This window comes from Alligator sinensis, unplaced genomic scaffold (assembly GCF_000455745.1).
Source record: "Alligator sinensis unplaced genomic scaffold, ASM45574v1 scaffold123_2, whole genome shotgun sequence".
NCBI lineage: Eukaryota > Metazoa > Chordata > Crocodylia > Alligatoridae > Alligator > Alligator sinensis.
The window spans coordinates 3508469-3530689 of NW_005841917.1; the positions used below are offsets into that span (position 1 = coordinate 3508469).

General features: G+C 42.9%; 1 protein-coding gene across 3 annotated transcripts in view; it reads right to left on the reverse strand.

Annotated features, from left to right (window-relative positions):
• Nucleotides 1-22112, reverse strand: part of MACC1 (MACC1, MET transcriptional regulator) — a 57455-nt gene extending 35343 nt beyond the window's left edge. For 2 of the 3 annotated variants that reach the window (XM_025198224.1, XM_025198222.1), the window contains exon 1: nucleotides 22000-22112. The gene's annotated coding sequence lies outside the window, so the exon portion shown is untranslated. The remainder of the gene's footprint in view (nucleotides 1-21999) is intronic. The other variant, XM_025198223.1, reaches the window with a different exon arrangement.
• Nucleotides 22113-22221: the final 109 nt, after the last annotated feature.

Sequence of the window (22221 nt, forward strand, 5' to 3'; positions counted from 1 at the left end):
ACCACAGGCGTTCTCTCACTTTTAACATGTACCCAAGTCAGTTCACTTGCCAGTAACTATTGGTGAGAACTTGAGGCATCCCAACACCATCCATATAGCTTGGATAGTCTTATCTCAATTGAATTGTTTTGCATTGTTCACAGAAATAGACCTTTGCCTTCATTTTTGCTGGTGCTTGAGCCTTGGTGGTTATTGGTAGATACCATAGGTTATTTATGAGCTTCTGAGAAAAAAACAGTGACAGCATTATCAAGCAGTGACTGACTGATATTCTCAGGGCTGATTTGCAAGGACATGCCACATGAAAGATTTTTTTATATGAAAGATAAAGTTAACATGCATAGGTCTTCAGGATCATTGGGAAACGATGATGAGCTTTTACTTTCTTAAAGATTAGGATTCTGGCAAGAGCACTTATACAGCTCAACAGTTTTTTGGTTGTGATGAGAAAAAAAAAACCTCTCCTAGCCCCTTCCTCCCTCTTGAGTAAAAGGGTGCCATTTTCTAGAAATCACAAACTTGAGCTGAGAAGTAAGTTAGTGCCTCATAGGGAGCTGACGGTCATTCATTTCACTGAACTGCATGCTTCATAAAAGTAATTACTTTTTTAATTTAAGTGCTCAAAGAATACAAAAAATCCTCTTGGCTTTCAACATTCCTCCGGGTTCAGCGATGCAGGAACAGCAAAAATCTACAAGAATTATACCTGCTATGTGGCATTTCAGGACAGCACTTTGGGTAATGGAGAAAATGCAGAAATTCATCCATAAAGGTGGCACCCTTTCAACTACTCTCTGCCCTTTTGAGGAAATGTTAGTTTTAAAATGTTCTAAAGGTAGTGCAAATTAGTGTATTTTTAATGGAGTTTACTAAGGATTTAATCCCTGAATTACTGCTATTGGATGTTGCATCCATCTTTTTAAGAGTCGGGCACACTGCGCCTTTTCATAAGAAAAGACTTGTCCTTATGGGCCTGGCTTGGTAGGGTACAAAGGCACCTCTTGCAGAAAGGCAGTTGTCTTAGATATGGAACTGTAGTTCAATCTTTAGGCACAAGGGGTGTCTTTACATGTGCTCTGGGGGGTGGAGGGGTGCTTTATTTGGAGCAGCTCTTGGGAGCCTCTCTAATTAGACCGCCCGCAGCATTTTGTGTTCTCTGTACCCTACACTTCAAAATGGTGGTGGGGATGCTTTAACTAAATCTCATTTGATGATCTGTAGTTAAAGCTCCCCCACCATCATTTTGAAGGGATTTGGCCCTCACTGGATATAATCTTAAATAGTTTATAACCCTAACTTAAAGCAACAACATATTCTTATTCCTTGATGCTTGCATGTGATATGTATTACTGTAATACTATTTTGACCACTTGACAGGCACAAGGGAGAAGACATTGCAGACAAATACTGTGGGTGACAGACAGTGATAGTCTTTTCAGGGAAAGAGTGATGCCTGTCTTTGTATATTGATCTGTTTCAGGTGAAGAGCTTGTTTAATCCTATGTTTTATAAATGACGTTTCAGAAATGCACGTAATGAATGCAGTATCACAATGGGAACTCCATTCACAGTTACACCCTGAGAGGTAAAGCTGTAACATTTTGTTTGTTGCTCTTTATGGCAGTGCTAATGATCAGGATACTCAGTTGTCACTTTTTCTTTGATAAGAAGACCTGGATTCATTTGGAGGACTTGTCTGCACACTGTTAATAACAGACTGCTCTGTGGACAGCTGTCCATTAGTTTTGCTATCACAAAAATGAGCCTGACAACTGACAAAGATAGTGTTGATATTTTGTTGATACTTTTGACATTGTTTGCAGAGAATGCAATTCTTTCTTGGGGGGAAATCACAAAAATGAAATTATTACTGCTAAACCTGGTGATATGGAAAAGCATATAAAAATATCTGTAGTCTTTTTCTAGAAGCCAAAAATTGAGACCTGCATTAAGTAGAAGCTTCTCATTTGTGTAACAATTATACAAGCTTTTGACAAGTGAAGGGCCCCCATTTCTGTCAAAAGCAATTTATGTGAAGTAGACAATTTCTCTCTGAATGAAGAACATACTAATCTCTGAATTCCATTTTTAACTACTTAGTGCCAAAAGCATTGCTTACAGCTTTGGTATATTTTTTCACTGCCCAGCGCTCTTTTTGCTATCAGACCTTTGGTATTTGGTTTACGGTACCTTGTTTTGTTTGTTGTACCTCTGGGTACAATATTCTCTCTCTGGTCACAGCCTGACCAGATACTTAAGGAGAAAAGGGCAAAAAAAACCCTACTTTAGATATGAAAAATGTGTCCAAAAGGAAAGATATTTTATAAGCCTCTCCTTGTAATGGTTTTATGCCTGAAGGCTGAGGGTGTATATCATTTACTAATTTTTTAAAAATATATCCTCTGTAATGTGACTGAACATGTTATCACTGTCCATATGAAAATCTCCATTTCTTTTTTTTTAGAATCCTACTAAGTTCTGGGCCACATGATATCACTGAGGCCATTCATTCCATAAAAGGATTGTTTGGGTTTTAAAACAACCTGTGTTAAATTTGTAAATGTTGTTGCCTTCCCATTTCACTGGCTGACCCCCTCATTCTTGTATAAAAGTAGGGAGGAATTAAATGGACCACATGCAGAAGTCTCATTCTCACCCCCCCCCCCTCGTTGCTCTGTACCAACCCTTCTTCCCCCATTATCCCTAAAACACAATATCTAAGCATCTCCTAAGGCAGGAGGGTTAACCATGTCCCCTGATTGAATAGCAGTGCATTATGTCAACTGGATTGCCATATGCCAGTATGACAATTTTCCTGTGGTTCCTGCCAGCAGGCTCACTTGCAGGGGAAGCTATCTGAATGGCTAGAGCAGCATGATAACTTTAAGGACATGTCTTCTTCCTCTTCCTACCCTCTGCTTTTGCTGAGATAGAATTTCTTCCTAGCAACCCTGGCTCCTGGTATACTGATATCCAAAACATCTTTGCTGATCTGTCCATCCCCTGCTTCTTCACTGTCTTCTTTCCCTTCCTGACTCATCAGAGTTCATTGGGCCCTTTTGAGAAGATCAGGAGGCAGCTGGAAAAGAGAAGTAGCTAACAGCCATTCATGTGTGACACCTATTGACAGGCCCTGCAGGTGCACAGCAGCATGGCTATGCATTCCAGAAAGCTCCCTTTTCTTTCTCTATCTCCTTTGTCACCTATAGTGACCACCTTTTCCAAAATAGAAAGCAAGACACATGCCCACTTCGTGCATGGCTGGAGCCGGGCAGAGCAGAGCTGGTGGGAGGAGGGGGAAGGATGCAGGCTACCCACTGTGGGCTCAGGGTTTCCCACTCTGCTGCCTTCTCCCCAGAAGCCCTGCACCACCATGGCTAGGTGCTCCCTGTCCACCCAGCAGCAGTGCAGGGCACAACTCTGCGTTGCTGCCACCGCTGCTGCTGGATGGGCAGGGAGCACCTCACCATGGTGATGCTGCGGTACAGGACTCCCAGGGGTATGACAGCAGGGCGGGGAGCCCCAAGCCCACATTCTCTTCTACCCTGTGTCCATATCTTGGGGCGGGGGACATATGCCCCCTCTATGCTCCTTTTCCTGGGAGTGTGCACAGTTTTGGGGAGCTGCCCCTGGACAAGCTATCTGTGGCTCTGTCTGACTCCCCGGCTGGGCCTTGCAGCTGCACATTCTTACCTCAGGCTGCACGCACCGCCCCAGCTGGGCAGTACCCTGAGCCCCAGCCACCAACCTTTCCCTATTTCCTCACTACGAAGGCCTCAATATGGTCCTTACATAGTACCTGGTACTACATAGTACCTCGTATCTGGTACCTGCAGACAGCTGGAGGAGCTGCTCTCCACCACTGCCCAGCTATATTCCTGGCCACATACATGTGTGTGCATGCACACATGCACGTGGCATCCCCTGCCTTCCACTGCCCTCAGCCCCAAGCAGCCCCTTGCAGACTGGAACTCTGCCAGCCTGCAAGGGGAAACTTGCCATTTCCTATATTTTCCTGTGGTGAACAAAAAAAACCTGGATACTTGCATGATACTGGGAATGCAGGAGAAATATTATCCAGGAGCCACGCAGCCCAGGATTGGTACTTGATGTTCCCATTTCAGGGCTGTCCTGCCCAATTAGGGACAGGTGGTCACCCTACTGTCATCTGCCAGGAAGAAAGTGCTGGCTGCCAGCTTTGGGGAAAGCAGAAGATGGATGGAACCTACAAAGTTATTGCATCCCCTTCTTTCTTTCTCCCTTTTTTCCTTCCCAGTACAGATAAATTGGTATGGGAGAAGACTAAATGAGCAAGCAAGGGAGTGATCTTAGGGAATGAGTTTGAGGCAGCAGACAGACAGAGAAAGAGACACTACATACATTGGTTTAATAGTAATAATAAAAAAGAAATAGTCCAGAGGCAGTAAAAGATTATTATTTTCCATGTGAAAAGAGACAGTTAAATTTGGAAAATCTTCATCCTTTCAAGAATTACCTGGCTGACCATCCCCACATATTCTAAATGTGATTATACTGAACAGGAGTTAGATGTTAGGCCTACATTTCTGTGTGAATCAGCATTTCAGGTAACTGCAGTGAATCTCCAGGAGTCAGATCCAGAATGCTATGGCTTATAACTATTGATTCAAAATGTGTGCCTAGTTTTCCACTTCATTCATTCTGCTTCAGCAAGTTTTACTATTTGTCATCATGACTGAAATTATTACTTCTCAAAGAGAAGCTGAGAGCTTCAGATCAGTAATTCTTAGACTTGGGTACTACTTTTTAGTATGTCTCTAACTTTCTATCAACTGCAGTCAGCCCTGCACTCTATCAAGATATTTGTGCATGGTAAATTTGTCTTCACAGATATGGTTGGCTCTCTGCAACTTTCAGCACTTCACCAATCTCCTGAAAACTTGGAGCCAATCCTTTTCCCTTTGTCTCATCCTTCCATGCCTTTTGCTAGAGGCTTATCAAGTTCAGCTTCCATTTTGGTACAAGTGGTAGGTGCTGAGCACTTTACAGGATTTGGTTCTGGAAGAGGATGCAAGACCTTGGCTCAACTAGCCATAAAGCTTAAAAGTATCTAGTGCAACATACTTCAACCTGAAGCATCTCAAAGCACTTTGCATGTAGTGCAAACATAGTCAGTATGGCCGTGTCCAGATGAGCATGGACGTTTGTTTCCCTGGGGACAAGTAGCAGCAGCACACCTTGTCTCCAGGGAATGCCCATGCCATGCATACTCTGGTGCATGGCAGGTAACCTCAGGTGGGGTAGCAGAGCCTCACCTGGAGTCCTGAGGGTGTCCAGGAGCTGCAACTACAGCTGCAGTGCTACTGCAGCAGGGACCCTGGTCAGGAGCAGGAGTATGGCTGCTGCTGTCCAGGCTTGGTTTTGAGTGGTGTGCACTGCTGCCACATATCCTGGCCCACTTTCTTTTGGCATGGGTTTTTTTTTTTTGACCCTGGGATATCCAAGGGTCAACCTCCTCTTCCCCCCCACCTCCCCCCGCCACACACACACACTGTAGCGCACACTATACCGCATACCCATGCTCATCTAGACATGGCCTATGGTATATAATGCAGCAGCTATGCAAAGTTTATATAATAGCTGACACCATGGATGTTAGGTAGGACTGGTCAGAAACTGAAATCCCAATCCTATGGGAAATTCTAACTCTTGGAAAGAATTACCTACTCTGGCTCCAAATGCAAAGCCAACATGTTAAAGTTTCTTGCACAATGAAAATTCTGAGAAGCTGATTCCAATTTAACAATGTCAAAACATTTAATTTAATTCTCCTTTTATGTTGAATGTATTCTTATTTAATATTACATAAATATTAACACCAGTGTTTTTCTATAAAAGTCAAAACAAAATTAATATCTTCACCGTTAAGATTTAACTGCTGTTTTTGACAGAAAGCAGTTCCACTGAAAATATTTTCATCAGCTCTCATGCCAGGAAATCTGCATTATATCTCTGACTTTGCCACTAACTTAGTGTTTTCACACAAGTCACTTAGCAGGAGAAAGTTTCCATAGCCCTTAAATGGGAATGAGTTCACTACCTTGCAAGGGTGCAGAGAAGCTAAAGTAATGTTTGTAAAATGTAAGATCTTTTAAGATAGGTGGCTATAGATGAATTAGGTATGACTAAATAACAGCACACAACAGTTTAAAATGAGTAATGAAGAATACCATCAAAATGAAACCTTAGGAGGAATTTAAGTAGGCAGAATATAATTATTCAGACTTGGGTAATACATCCAAGGGTATTGGATGTGCTAAATACTGGCCAAAATCCTTGGAGCGCTCTCATACAAGTATTGACCAGGACTGACCAAGCTTAATGTGTGAGATCTAACAACATCACAGCCCAAGGGTTATACATTTACAGGCCACTTAAGAGTCTTTAATAATTTGGGAATAAAAACAACTTTTCCCATAAATGTTTAGGACATAACAATCTGTGTTTTAACTTGATAGAATATTTTATGCTGTTTTAGGTCCCTGGCTTTGGAAGTGAGATATTTCAGTAAGTAGGCTATCAATGGCACCATGTAAAACGTTTGGTACCTATTTAGTACAGACATAGGCAATGTAATGTTTTTAGTGAATCCAGACTAGAATTCAGTGTGCAAAACAAATTTATATTGCCATTACTTCTACTTATATACAGAGGAGCTTGTTAAAAAGATTAACTATTTAATTTGTTTTAACATAAAATGCAGAATTAGATTTGGTCAGACCCTTTCATCCTGTGAATATTTACATAACTCAGTTAACTATAGTGGATATACACTTAGGGTAAGTGTGTGTAGAATCTGTTCTTACCTTTCAGTATACTGAATCTGTATTATCCATGTGAAAATATTACATTTTTATCTTAAGGGTATTTAAGTTAGTACAAAATCATTAAGGCTCAAATTTTATCCTGTGCCTGAACTGGCTGCAAGGGAGAAAGCAATGAAATTCATTTTCTTTCTCCAAATTGCAGGAGGAATATGGTTTCTCTTCTAAGGCATGTGCAAGAAGTTCTGTGTTCTAAGCCTCCAGATGTCCTACAATGTGTATGAACTGAGGAACTCTGACAACGTCCAGGGCCATTTGCATGGAGACTCGGTACCTCTTAATTTCCTTAGCTGTTTGGCTCTTTCATGAACTCATGAAATAGCTGCCAGCTGTGAAACACCCATTCATAAGGAAAGCTCATATATTAGACTGAAATCTAGTCTGGGGTGTAATAGGCAAGGGAGAGATTTTATAGAGAGGACACTTGTGTCCTCAGCCCAGACCCACCTACAGTTGGCTTACAATGTCAGTCAGCAGTGGATCTACAGGGGTACTCCTCGGAGATCATGGAAAGTGGTTAGAGTCAATGTGAAACTTGTTTTTTTTTTCTCTCTCCCCAATTTCATCTTCTTCAAATCCATCCAATTTTGCCCTTTCTACTCTGGGAAGTGGAGAGTTGCTAGGCCTTAAAGTAGAAACCTAGAATATGTCTACACAATGTTCCCAAGTACTGCAAGGGGCATCTACTCATGTTTACCATACCTGGAAATGCAATGATAAAGTTGCTCTGCAGGTTGTCCCCATGGCTGCTCTCCAGGTTATCCCTGGTGTGCTTGAGAGTGACTATGAGGAACCCCACTAGAGCAACTTCACCACTGCTCTTCTGAGTTTGGCTTATGCAAGCAGGAGTGGATGGGCAGAATATGATTTAATGGAGATGCCTCTGGAAGCACTGGGCATGCAGTGTAGACATGACCAGTGCTAAGTCCTACAACATTTGGATTGGGATACACAATATCCAACCTTCCTCATCCCAGATTTTCAGGTTCAAGGTTCAAATTCAGGTGCTTTTCCAGTGCCTTATCCCATAGTAAGTTACTCCTTTCATTAGTTTATGAACTCATATTTATGTCCCCAAATTCATATTACTGGAAAACAACCATTGCTTAGAGAACAAATGGGTTAAATGCTAATTTGTGGTGACAGCAATCACATGAGCTGGGCTGAATGCTAAACTTGACATAAAATTTCATAGATTTTACAGCCAAAGGATGCTGTACAGATGTAGTAAAATAGTCCTGGCCCTAAAGAGCTTATAGTTAGGGGTCTATTTAATTCTCACTTTCGCGGTTTTTATGGAAACCACAAAAAACTGTTGTCTGCACTCACCTGGAAATATTACTTTGGCCATGATTTCCTGTGAAAAACTTCTTTAAAAAGTATATTATTCATATAATACACTGTTTTAGAATGTCCCAATGTTAACTGCGATACAAAGGCAATGTGACAATCACTGCAGCCATAGATTATGTGACCGAGAGTTACTGTCTGCTAGTGACGTAGACTAAGTGAAGCCACCGGTTAGTGAAGTGAAAATGTTTCGGTGCCATCTTTTAAGAAGTCAAATACAATGCTGCAGTCTGAAGATGAGTGAAAAGAAATAAAAAACTAGTTATGATAACATTTAATTTCTGCAGAATTTCCTATTAAATTATATGGTATATGCCGCTCCACCAATCAGTGGTGAGGAGCTGGGCCACGAAGAAATGCCCACAAAATTGGCTCTTTATGCTGTGACCAAGCCACAAAAATTGCTTTGTCTTGCCATAAGTTGAATAGACCCCTACTTATAGGCTAAATGTGAAAGACAGGAAAACAGCAAGAAAAGGATAAAAATGTCTGTTTTACAGTTGGGAAACTGAAGCAGGGAGAGGCTAATTTCAACAGGGCTCTGTTTTAGGTATTTAAATTATGAAAAGGACGAGTTACAGGGGCACTTGGAAAATCTGGCCTTAAATGACTTGTCCAAAACTGTATAGGAAACCTGTGTTAGAATTGGGAAGTGCGCACAAATCTGGGTTTATAGTCCAGTATCTTGATCACAAGGGCAATTTTCCTCCCAGGATCTGGGCTTTACTAAGTTATTCACATATATATGCCAAGAGGCTGTCCTGGACTCAGTGAGTCTGCACTCTAAGAGGATGAATTTCTTTCTGCAGCCTATTGACAGCAATCAGGGGTAATGGGATGAAATATGGGACAGGAAAGTGATTTCATTTTCCTATAGCAATGACAGGGAACCATCTGTCAGGATCAGAGAAGTGTATATGCATAACTAGGTACAGTATTAGTGTATCTCAGTTAGTAGTGTAACAAAGGTGAGCGAGAGGGGCACCTGCCCCAGGCACCAGGTTTGGAGGGGCATTGGAATTTTTCCCTTCCCCTTCAGTTTGCACCGCTGCAGTATTCCCATGCCAGGAATTCCTAAACAGTCCCCAGCAGCTGCTGCTACTTTAAGATCAACAGCTTAGACAGGCAGATAACACAGCGGTAGCAGCAGCATTTCAGCCAGGGACTGTTTCAGAGTTCCCTGCATGGGTAAGACTGCTGCCATCCTCTTCTCAGAACCATGCACGATCCTCCACCCTTTCCAACACGGTTTGCCCCAGGCACCAACTCTGCTTGTTATGGCACTGACACCATTGCTTTCTCTCTCCTAGATATTTATCTGTCTAAGAAGAATAACATGCTGACAGCCAATCATAGAACACTAAATTCAAACTATTTATCACAACAATAGGAAATGAGAGTTCAGTTAATTTGTTGAGCCTGTTCTAATTAGAGGAATATTACTGAAAGCATACTGAATATATTAGCTCTCACTCAAATTTTGCAGCATATAGCAAGACAGATATAGATGGGCAGTTTGACTGCAGCCTAAAATAAGTTTATTACTTGATTTTGAGACTCAAAATATTATTGTTTAGTAACAGAACTAGCCTTTTGCTGTACAAGCAGCCCCTGCCTTAGTACAAACATCAATTTCCTCAAAAATACACAAATGTACAGATAAGTACATACCTGGATGAGTCAATGAAGAAGCCATTTCTCATGTGGGAATTAACAGAAAAATCTTTTTTGTTTTTAAATCTGTAAGTGCTGTTTATAGTTTCACCTGATTCACATCAGTGTGAGATGTTGTATCCAATGGAAAACAATCTAGTTTGTATGTGCTACCACTTATAACATTACTAATCAATAGTAACAGGCCAACTTAAAAATTCATAATATTTTCAATGCAAGCCAGTGAGCAATCTCAAAATCAGATGTCACAGAAGATGAGTATTATTAACTTTGATTAAAAATAAAAAGATGAGTCGTTTTTAAGAGAGAAATCAATCATTGCACTACTTTGCATCATACAGCTGTATTGTATTGACATTAATGCAACTAGATTCTATAGCGACTGGCACTTTGCATCCAAGAGAAATAATAGCATTTGAATCAATGAGAGACTGGAGCAAGATTCATAAAATGGCTTCATTACCCAATTGCTGCCTAACTAGAAGTGAAGGTATCCAAGCCCAAAATCCAGATCCTCAGTATTTTGGGCTCAGATTGTTTCCTAACTCTGGAAGTGCTGAAGTCTTTGAAGTGTCTGCCTGATAAAGTTGCTTGGGTACCTCTATGTCAACTTCTGGACATTCCTCAAACTGCTTATGCCTTGGTATTGCTGAGCAGCTAACACCTATTTTACACCTAAATTCTGGTGGGACTCACAGTATAAGAGCTCTTCCACCTATCTCCCCTTTAGGGCCTCATCTGGAAGATGTTTTGGGGCACACTTAACAGATCAAACCATGATGATATAGCTGGAGGAGCTGGTGCTTCTCTTAAGTTTCCCAATAGCACAGGGCAGGGGCAGATCCAGGATTTAGGAAAAGAGGGTGTAGGAGCAGCCATGTGCACTGCAGGGGTGGCTGCATCCCCTTCTCCACACTCCTGCCTCCTCTAACCAGGCTGCGCAGAGGCTGGACTCAGCTGAGAACAGCAGCAGTAGCAAAGGGCAGGCGATTCCCTCACCCTGTGCCTGTTATCAAGGGAGTGGGCCGGGTGGGGGAACCCATCCCCACCCATCTCTGCTGCCGTTGCTCTTGCTGTTTCCAGTCCTTACACAGATTGGCTGGAGAGTTCAGGAGTGGCTTTGACGCTTCCCCCAACCCTGGGATAGCAAGGAAAACAGCAGCAGAAGAAGAGGGGTGTCAGTGGGCCTGACTGGCAGCGTACAGGGGAAAGGGATTCCTATGTACTTTAGGGACTTCAGGGATCCAGAGGCTATCATAGTGCGGTCCAGTACAAAGTGGGATGCAGCTGCACCCCCTCTGGATCTGCCGCTGGCTCAGAGTTACAGCAGTCACATAGGATATGAGACTTTGGTTCTCTTTTTTTGCATGATTCAGAGATCATGCCTCTGTAGTAGGAGACAGGGGACCGACATTCCAAAGGAGCTTGGGGGAAAGGGCTGGAGTGGAAAGAACGGCAAGAAGGCAGATCTATAAATGTATGTGCCCGCTTGAATAAAGAATCTAATCTAAAATAAGCTGTAACAGGGAGGTTATAGTTAAACTGTAACGGAGGTTAGAGATCCTGTTACTTTACCTGCTGCTGCAGTTTCTTTAAGGGGAGAAACTGTAACAGCTAGAGCCCAGGCAGCTAAACAGTGGCAAGTTGTAAGATGGAAGGCAGCAAGGAGATGCTTCTGCCTAGGCAGTGAGTAGCCCATTAAGGTAAAGGACACACATGTAGCTAGTCTGGGGGAAAGGACACACATGCAGCCAGTCTCACCTGGCCAGAAAGTAGCAAGGCTTATGGAGCATATAAGCCCAAGTCTGAGTCTAGGCAGGTAGTCTGGTGCTGCAGAGGAAAGATCTCTGCAGGGAGAGAGTTATATCTGAACAACTGGCTGGGATCCTGTTATATGTGGGAGCTGCAAGCAAGGGGCTGAGGGCTTGCAGGGAGATGCGACCCAGGATGAGGAGGATTTTGTTATAGAGCCAGTAGGTTTAGAGATGTGTTACAGTCAGCAGGCTCAGAGTTTGGTTATAGCCAGTGTGTTTGTGTTTCCATTTAAGTTCAAACTGGTGGATTGGGTGTGGCTAGCAAGGGGCGATGAAAAGCTGCGATGAGGTGCCTGAGGGGTGCGCTGCTGTTTAGTGCTTGAGAAGCATGTGACATCTGGAAACTGGCCAGGACAGGGTATAGGACCTAAGGGGACAATAGCTGGCATGAGGCCAAGAGGGCCAGAACACAAGCCTAAGGAGGCAATATTAGGCCTGAGGCTGAAATACCTGGAGCACAAGTCTGATTGGGGCAATAGCTGACATGAGACTGAGAGGGTTGGAGCCCAAGCCTGAGAGTGGCAGACACCAGGCCCATAAGTGTGAGAGGGTTGAAACCAGGGCCAGAGGACCCAGAGCCCAGAGGAGGGCAGAGACAGGGCCCAGGGGGCCCAGCATAGGGCAGGGTAGGAGCTGAAGCTCAGAAGCCAAGACCAGCACAGTGAACTAGATGGCCCAGAGAAAGAAAAGAAGTGGAAGCTGAGAAGGCTGAGACCCCCCACAACAAGGGAGATTGATTGGATGGCAGCTGTGAGGCATAGATGTTGCTACAGGGAGCTCATAATCCACAAAATTACCCCTTAAGGTGATTAGCATGCTAAATCATTGCCTGAGGCCTTATTCTGGGCAGCTTCCCTTTGCCTAATTAAATAATTCCATCAAGGCATGGAAGGTGGGAGGAAGGGGAGGATGTTACTTTGAATTCCAATTTACCATATCAAAAGCAAGACCTTATAAAGGGGGATAAGGCAAAATGTTGCATTTATTGATTACATGAATTAGACATAAATGTCAGTGTGAAGCAAGAACAGTGTGCCTACAAGGGGGTGTCACAGCTACATAAGTCTATTGACTGTTTGCATGCTTTTAACAAAATAAAAACATAAGAAGTGCCAAACTGGGCCATAAAAATGGTCCATCTAGAATAATATCCTGTCTCCAATAGTAGCAGGAGTGGATACTTCAGAGGAAGAGCATTGAACCAGGTATATCTAGAGTCCCCTACTCATTACCTTCCCTGCCATTCACTGCTGTTGGTTTAGAGCTGCCAGAAGTAAATGCTTCGTACAGGTAGACATGTTAATTCAGGAAAATATTTTGCTGCTTGTAAACAATGTATTTAAAAACCAGGTCTAATAATTTTCTAGAAAAAAAAATGTATTTAACTATAAATCGGCTCAGAAGCTGCCAGGACATAGAGGTTCTGTGGGTCTCCTTTGCTTTGTAGTGTTGCTACTGACTCTCATGCCAAGCACCCTTTGAAACAAGCAATTGATTTCACTGTGTGGCCAGTGAAGTTGTTACACCTTATGCTGTAAATCACACAAGTGTTAATCAGCTTAGTGGAGTAGTCGCACCTTAAAGCAAAAAACCATCTTGGACTGTTCTTCACCCACACAGCTGTGACTTGCCATTTGAGGCTTGGGGAGCAGGAGCAGAACTAGGAGCTATGCATAGCCCCAGGAGGAGGCAGCACCCCATGATGTTCTGCATGTTTTTTCTGTGATTAAAAACACTTTGAGCCCCCTAAATCTGAGCCTGTTTCAATCTGGGAGTGTAAAAGGTGGTTGAAGCAACCCTGGCAACCCAAGATGATACCAGGCCCCAATGCATGTAGGGGCTGGGGCAGATGTGGCTGGGGGAGGGGGTTGCTGGCCATGGTTGAGGGACCGCATAGGAGGCACCACGGTCGCCGGGTGTTCATGGTGTGCAGTGATTACTCTGCCTCGTGGGAACAGTGAGCAAGTCTGAGCAGCAGCAGGAGACACCACTGCTCCTGCCAGGCAGAGCAACTCTGCAGCCCTGGAGCATCCTGGGATACTGGAAGACTTCACCTTGGGTGGAATAGCTGTAGAGAGTGGCCACACCTTAATGGAACAGGAGCAAGGCTATGCGGATTAGAGATAATCCTGCCCTGAAGTAGTATACCTTTGAGCCGAATAATGAGTGCTTTAAGCCACATAATGGTGTTAACATGCAGTCAATTCAGGAGATAAGAACTCCAGAAGCTGCCTGAAATTACCATGTAACAAGGCAACTTTGTCGAGTTCAAAAGTTCACATTTTAAGAAACAACTGATGTTATAGGATGCAAGTTAATTCTGTGTTTGACATTCCAAGCTGTCTTGTCTTAATTACAGGTTTAGGGCTTCACTGCAGGTGGCAAAAACCTCACTACAGTGTCAAAAATGCTTTAGAACTGCAAGGAGTAGATTATCACAGGAATTTTCTTGTATATATATATTTTCCTAGTTAATGGAGCACTTCTGCCTGAATTCAGGCAGCACCCATATTAGAAACTATTTAAAGGTATAGGTAGTTCAAAGCTCAGTAAAAGAACTGGCAAACACTCTCCAATTAAAATATAACCGTCCCCTCTTAGGAGACCATTTAAAAAAAATTTTTTAATGTGCTGCAGATTCTATTCTAGTCTACTGTGTTTTATCCTTATTTACATGGCTGCAAGCCTCTTCAGCTAGAGTAATTCTGTGAGTGGACTAAAGATTTTGGGAAATTAGTAATGAGCCTTTCACACCTGTATTTCTACTTTCAGTCCAGGTTCAGCCTGATGGCTGTTGGGTGAAAAGAGAGGTGCTAATAACCTTGATTCTGGTTGTGTAGACAGGAATCCACATTCAACCGTATCAGTTGGGAGGATGAGGAGCGACTAAGCGTAAAAAGGAAACCTGCTCATCTTCACATTGCTGAACTTTCAACCTGAATGATGTACAGCAATTTGTGCTCTGTGAACTGCACTAGTTCCATGAATATATTGAGAATTTTATTATTGATGGCTTGTCAAACAGCTGCCTTTAGAGCAATCCTATTACTTTGGGACTAGTAAATCATGGGTGTGGTTGAGAACATTTTGATGAGTCCATCATGTCCTAGGTTTGGTTTTGCATGAAATCATATGCAAGTAAATAAATTAATTTTAAAAAATTGCTAATTTATTTTCTAAATCATTATCGGTGAAGACATTTCCCCTTAACTACACAGCCTGATGCTAGGAAATGTATAATTTATTTTTCTTTAAAAAAATCAAAAGTTTTTGGTACTGGATGTGCCAGAGAACTGGCCCTAGGACATAGAGTTTGTCACTTCTGAGTCACAGGTTTGGTTGTAGGCCAGATTGACAGTAAACTAAAATGTCAATAATATGGTAATGTTAATAAGCTGTATCTATATAGTGCTTTGCCTTTACAAATTCCTATCTGAAATAAATTGGTTACCTCGGTTCAGTTACTAGTGAATCTGTACAACAACAACAGTTTGAAATCACAGGTAAAAGAAAAATTAAAATGTCATTTCTTAACCTAAATTCCTTGCAACCTGTGCCAGTGGTGAAAGCATGTCTAAGTATTAACTGAACTCCCACCCCCTTAATCCATGAGCTCATACCAACATTAATGTATTTGCCATTAACTCTCTTGTGAGGTAGGGTATCATTCTATACTGCTATACTCTCAGAAACAGACACAGAGAGATCAAATGACCTCCCCAAAGACACATAGGTACTTGGTGAGGTGCACCAATACTATGGGCAATAGTGTCTTAAAACTAAAAAATTACATTCAGTATTTTCAAGACTATCATGCACCTGAAGAACAGATAAAGTGAAGGGGCTGGTGAGTAAATGGGGATTGAAAAAATGAGAGGAATTCTAGATTTAAAATAATCTAATAACAGTGAAGAGTCCATTTTTAAGGGCGTCACTTACAGCAAGCCCAAAAGCAATTGATTGGGGCATGTCTAGATTGCTTATTAGCTATGTCAGAGGTGACAAGATGCTAAAAAACCACCATGCTTCTTCATGGATACTACCATCCCCTACCAGAGATATGCATCACTGCCTCTCTCTCTCAGCAGAGCAAGTAAACCCATTCTCAGAACCACACTAAGATGGCTACAGTACTTATGTAGTCATGTGATGTTTTAGCTTGGAGCCATTGCCATGATATGTTAGGGAGACACATGTGCCTGAGGCTGAGGAACATTCAGTGAAGCTAGAAAGAATCTAAACTTGCAAACGCTGGGCAGTCTTAATTTGGTTTCCGTGTGTATGTGCTTAATTACATAATTGCATTCTGGGTTTTTTTCTGCAGGAGCTCATTCAGTGCAGAGGACAGATCTGTTCTCACCGTGGAACAGGGCTATGTGCTGAAAGGCTTTTGTCTGTGGGCTCCTGTTGTAGAAGCTGTGTGTGTGTGCTGACTGAAAAACTGCAAGATGTTGTGACAGGGTGCTTGGAGCCCCTGTCATGGGAAGAGCCCAGGCTGCCCAAAAAGCAGCCTGCAGGTGTGACAGGGGCTAATTAGGGAGTCAGCTGATCAGAAGGGAGCTGGGTTTGAGGCACATAAGCCTAGGGCCTGAACTGGTCAAGGAGTCTACCCTAGAGTGCCATTGTGTGAGAGGAGCTCCTGGCAGCAGGGCTCCTGATAACTGCTGAGCTGGGTGGGGTAAGCAGCACTGAGCTCAGGAACAGACCAGGACTGGGGACAGGAGCAGGTGAGCCCATTGCCTAGAGGGCCAGGCCTTGGAACAAATAGGCTTGGGGCCCCGAGAGAGAGGGAGAGAGCTAGAGCTCAGAAAGAACTAGGTAACTGGGGATAAAATCCAGTTCCTGTCCAGGGGGACCAGGCAGGTCCGGTGCCCAGAGGGGACTAGAGCAAGAACATCTAGGGCTTGGGGGGACCAGCAAGATCCGGTACTCAGGGGAGGGACTAGGGTACATTGAGGGAAGCTCCAGTGTCAAGGGCCTACCAAAGGGCACAGAGTTGTATTAGCAGATCACCTGTGAGGCTTGGGAGTGGGTACTGGGGGGGATGGAGCCCACAATACTAGTCCTTAAGGCAATGACCACAAGCACCTATAGTCCTAAGAATAAGACCAGGCTTGGGAAACCCTAGGACAGATTCTCTTTTATCTGAAATGTATAACATCAGAGCATGACAGGTGAGTAAAAGGGAGAGGGCCCCAAGGGGAGCCAGATTGGCAAGGGTGGAGCAGGTACCAGGGGGCATTGTGATTATCTCTGGGATGGGCATTTGCTACAGATGTACAGATGCCAACCCAAACGTAAAGCCCCAACCTCTTCATACTGAGAAGAGGGAAGGGAAGGGTGGCCACAAAATCAAGACAAAAATAGCTACTATGGGGAATTTAAACTTCCTTTTTGCTGATCTTCTACACAGAGGATGACTGAAGGCATGCCAATGCTGCCTCTTTTCTTGAACCCAAGACTGCCTCCACTCAATCCTGCTGAGCAACCATTAAGTTTCATAAATAAGGTAGTGAAGTCACCTTAAAGCAGTGATCTCCAACCTTTTTTAAGTAAGAGATCACCTTTGGCATTTAAAAGCAATCCAAGATCTACTGTGCACCGCCACTGCTACCCTGCCCCCTACCTCACCCAGCAGGTAAGTCTGTGAGGAGGGAAGTGGGGGCAGATCAAGACAGAGGGAGAAAAAATTATTTTGGGGCACACCATCCCAGCAGGTAAGTCCCACCTGGCCAGGGCCCCACCCAACTTATCCCTGCTCCTGCCTTTGCAGCACTGTCCCTCACCATAGGGGCCTTGATCAAGTTCCCATCCCTTCCCTCTCCCATCCGAGATCTACTGGTGGATTGAGAGCCACTGGTTGGTGACCACTGCCTTAAAGCAACCTTGAGCCCATTCTAATAAACATGTTCCAGAGAGAAAGCCCAGGATTAGTCTTGGACACGTGGTCAGTTCCTCTCTAGGGCAGCTTCCTTGCTTTGTTTCTTGGATTTGTCGAATACAGATCAGAAAGAAGTGTGCAGGGCATGCTTCACTACAGCAGTCCCATGCTTACCACAGCAGCAGTGTAGACAAGCCCAGAGAAAGTGTTAGTGAACAGAAGAGTTAGAATTGCCCTACATTGTTATCTGAAGATGTCCCCAGGCCTTTTAGTGGTGAATCTTTGGCTGCCATGCACCTGGCATAACCAATTTAGTCTCCTAACCCAAGATACATGACAGAGGGAGCCAAGGCTAAATGTGCTGTGCTCAGGTAATCTCTGCCAATAAACAGACCCTTTAGGGGAATTACAAACTGTTATAGTTTGAAGGATCTATGAACTTGCTTCAGCTTGAACCGGGGGTGTGAACAGTTTTTCCTAAATTCAAGGTGGAAGGGGAAGTGCTGGAGTGGGTATTGAAGTGGTAAACCTTCTGCAGTGCACCTGAGAATTGAGCCCCTAATGTTTTAAGAGAATGTGATAGTAGGGCTATATTTTTTCAAAGGATATGGGGAGAGCCTTCCTTTATTGGTTCCAGGCCCTGTTTAAAAGAGTGCCTCATGAGCTGAGCTTGGTTTTCATCTAACCATAATATACCATAGACCTTTAAACTCTGGGGGAAAGGGCGGGAAAGATAAGGCTGAAATTTTTTGACAAGAAAATTACTTACTGGTATTAAAATGAGTGGAAACTGTGAGTAGCTACAGAAAAGCTTAACAAAGCTAGGTAACTGAGAACCACAGAAGATTAAATTCACTGCAGATAAGTACATGGAAAGGCACTGTTGGAAGGAGCAATTTACATTACTCATCCACACTGATGAGTTCTGAATTAGCTGTAACTGCTCAGGAAGAGTCTCAGCATCATCTTGGACATTTTAATAAGAATGTTTGCTCAATGTGCAGTGCAGCCAAAAGAGCAAATACGATATTAGGCTGTATTAAGGAGTGGAAAAAATAATAAGCAAGATATTACAAAGTGATTGCTCCATAAGATTGATTGAATGGCTCCACCTTCACCCTGGAGTTCAGCTTCTGGAAAATGTGTTCCAGAAAATACTTAGCAAAAGGTAGAGAGAAATGCAATAAAAAGGGTAGTAAGTAGGCAAGGAGGCTTCTATTGGAGAATTTTTTTGAAAACAAAGGAACAAAATATACAAAGGTATACATGCCATTATAGCTCCACACACCTCAGGAAAGAGGCACTTTTGAGATCACATTTTGCCTTTCAGTCTCTCTGAATTTTCCACTGTGGAGGTAGGGAGAGATGCCTGCTTCTGGGTGATAGGAACTCTGATGGTGAAAAATTTTCTGGGGAGCTGATGACTAGATGGTCTGGCTGCTTGGGTCTGGTTCTTTTTAGGCAACCTCATCTATCTTGTTGCAATGTATAAATTACTTATTATTCCCCACACTGTGCATCCTTGCAACTCAAGGGCAGAGGTTTTGTTGTAGTAAATTCTTAGGCTTGTGCAAAGTGGCTAGTACTTGCTTTGGATTTGGATTCAACTGATTCGGGGGACAGTGTTTCAATTTGATGATTTGAATCACTGTCCCAAATTGATTTGGGCAAATCTGATTTGGAGATCGGCCACCGCCAAATCAGCCGAATCTTCAAATCGAACAGGCCCCATCCACTGCCCGACCCCAGGGTCTTGGCACTTTAAAAAGATCCTCCCTTCCCCCCCCCACACCAGCTCCTGCCAGGTGGGGCAGGGGGGCAATCCCTGCTGCCCCCATTGCCCCACACTGTGTGGTGGGGCTCTGCCATGAGCCCCCAGAGACCCAACGGTCACTGCAGAAGCTGGTGAGTGCAGGGTGCTTTTTTTCTTTTTTCTGTTTTTTTTTTTTTTTTTTAAGTGCCGGGATGCTAGGGCCAGGTGGGGTAGCCATTGATGGGAATGAGAGAGTGGGCAGGGGTTGGGGGGTGCTCAGAGGGGCTAAGGGAGCAGGCAGGGGATGGAGCCTGGCAGGGGTTCCCCCATTGTCCCCTTCTGAAGTCTCCCTACCCCCCACCCCTTATTTACCAGCATGGGGTCTGGATCCAGGAATCTGAGGTACTATTTAGTATGGAAAAAAGAAATAAGAAAATAAAAGGTAGAAGATTGTACTCAAAAGTGAAAAACAAACAAAAAAAAAGTTCAATCTGATCCTCCAAAAATCCTTCCCCATAATAAAAAGGAAACAAGGACATTACATTTTCAAGTGCAACATATTTAAATATATACTGGGTGCATTTACATGTGCATTAAGGCACTTTCCCTAATGCACATTAAATTTAGTATCTCCAACGTGAAGTAATAAGGAAAGGTGCATTAGGCTGCCTTAATGCATAGTAATGAATGTGCACAGTTTTTAAGTGATACTTAATGCACAGTAGCCTATTTTACTGTGCATTAACATAATCACACCATTTTTTAAATGTTACTTTAATGCACGGTAAAATAGGCTACTGCGTATTAATGCACAAATGTAGGCATGCCCACTGACTTCTTATTAGCTTGGCAAACAATCAGTGATACAAGATATCATTGTGTTATTACTAGTGTAACTGCAAATGTCGATCCATTTTTTAATATTTCTAAGGTAAAAATGTTATGCCCTGAAGCATCACCTGTCATTATGTCCACTTATAATACCCTTTGGTAGTAGACTGTGCAATTTAATATACCTAGAGCCTTATACCTTCCTCAACAGTGTCTGGCATTGGCCACTGTCAGCGATGCTTCTGATCCAGAACAGCAATTCCTATAACCCTAAATCCACTCAGTGGGAAGCTATTTCAATCTTGAAAATTGAGAGATGGGGGCAATAGTATGCCATAATAGTTCACAATCAAAGCCAGTCTAAAATCAAAGAAAAGTCTCAGTTGTTTTCAGATTTTCATCAATATTCAATGTTTCAAATTGTAGAAGTTCTAAGTAGAATTGTAATGGGCTCTTTGACTGGAAGAAATAGGGGGAAATTTAGGAACATTTTTCACTGAAATATGAAAAAAATGACCAGCTCGGCTCATTATATTTTATAGTCATGAAGGAAGTTATGACAGTGGCTCTCAATCTTTTTCAATTCCAGACACCCCTTCGAAAATGCCAGCTCTTAGTTTTCACTCATTTTTTTAGTATGAAAAAATAACAGAACAACAATTCTTCTGTTGCAAAGAACTCAGAACAACCACAACAGGTCAGAAAGTTTTTAAGACTTGGATTCCTATTTGGAATCGGTGGGTTTATCTTGTGAATTATGTTTGCATACCTGATTGTGTTAACACAGTGTAGCACCCTATGGCGCCCTTGAAAAGTTTTCAGTGATCTCCAGGGTGCCATGGCAACCTGGTTGAGAATCACTAAGGCCATGTACAGAGAGTCAAAAAGCCCAAGGCTGAATTGATTCGATCTCTGTAGGTTAGTCTAATCTGCACAGATAAATAGATATGCAGTGAACAGACATTCCCTTTTGATTCTGGAAATGCAGCCACATGCCTGCAGTGGCTCCAGCCAGAAGCCGTGGGGTACTAGAGCAAGCCTCCCTGCTTGGCTGAAGCAAATAGTCTGAGAGGTGGCATTTGCAGGGGAGGTGCAAAGCATCCTGGGATGTTGGGGGGCTGTGAGTTAACTTGAATCTGGAGAGGATGTGGGTCAGAAGTTCAATAAACTTATTTAACAGAAATCAGTTAATTCTGATACTACATCCATCCAAGTTTATCTTAAACAGTTTTTGGAAAATTTAAAAGCAGTTTATGCGCACTGAACTTCTGTTGTGTTATGGACTTGAACTGGTTTCTGATTGCTTGTACCTATTTATGTGTAGTTTGTGTCCCTAGCCTAAGTTATGACTTCCTTATCTTGCCATTTCCCATCTTTTGCTTTGAGAATATTCAGCTTTTAGCTTTTAACCTTTCCTTCCTTTAATGAAGGATAAGGATTTTGAAGTTCAAATTTACTCATTTCCTTTAAAGCTGCCCTTCTAGGGTGCCTCTTCCTAAAATCATACAGATTAGTAGCGTGCTCGGTATCTCTCAATGGGTACTCCAAACCTCTGGCTTGCTAAACTTTCAGCTGGTCTAAACCATGAATCTTTTCATTGATTCCCATGGGGTCTGCATATGACCGCTAGAAAGCTAACAAGGGAGTGAAAGCATCACTAGACAGGATTCATGATAGAAGGAAAACCCCTTATGATTTACTGGTTCTATAACATTTCACAACTTTTCCCAATATTTAATCCAGCTGTCTCAATATTCAAACAGTCCCTTATCACCCTATCATGCAACCACTTCCCAAGTATAAATAATAATAAAATTAATTTAAAAAACTCACTGGCAGTAACTGGTTTCCTTCAGGTCCAGGTTATGACATTGTATGGGAGATCTGTGATGTATTTAGTTCCTCTTTCCGTGCTGGCTTTGAGGAATGTTACTGCAACAGGTAAGATTCACTGCTTAGTACACACCTTGTGTAGCTCAAGGTTTGTGAGCAATGCCTTCTGGGACTTGCAGTCTCTCTGGTGCTTAGCACAACCTGTTTGAAATGACTGTAGGG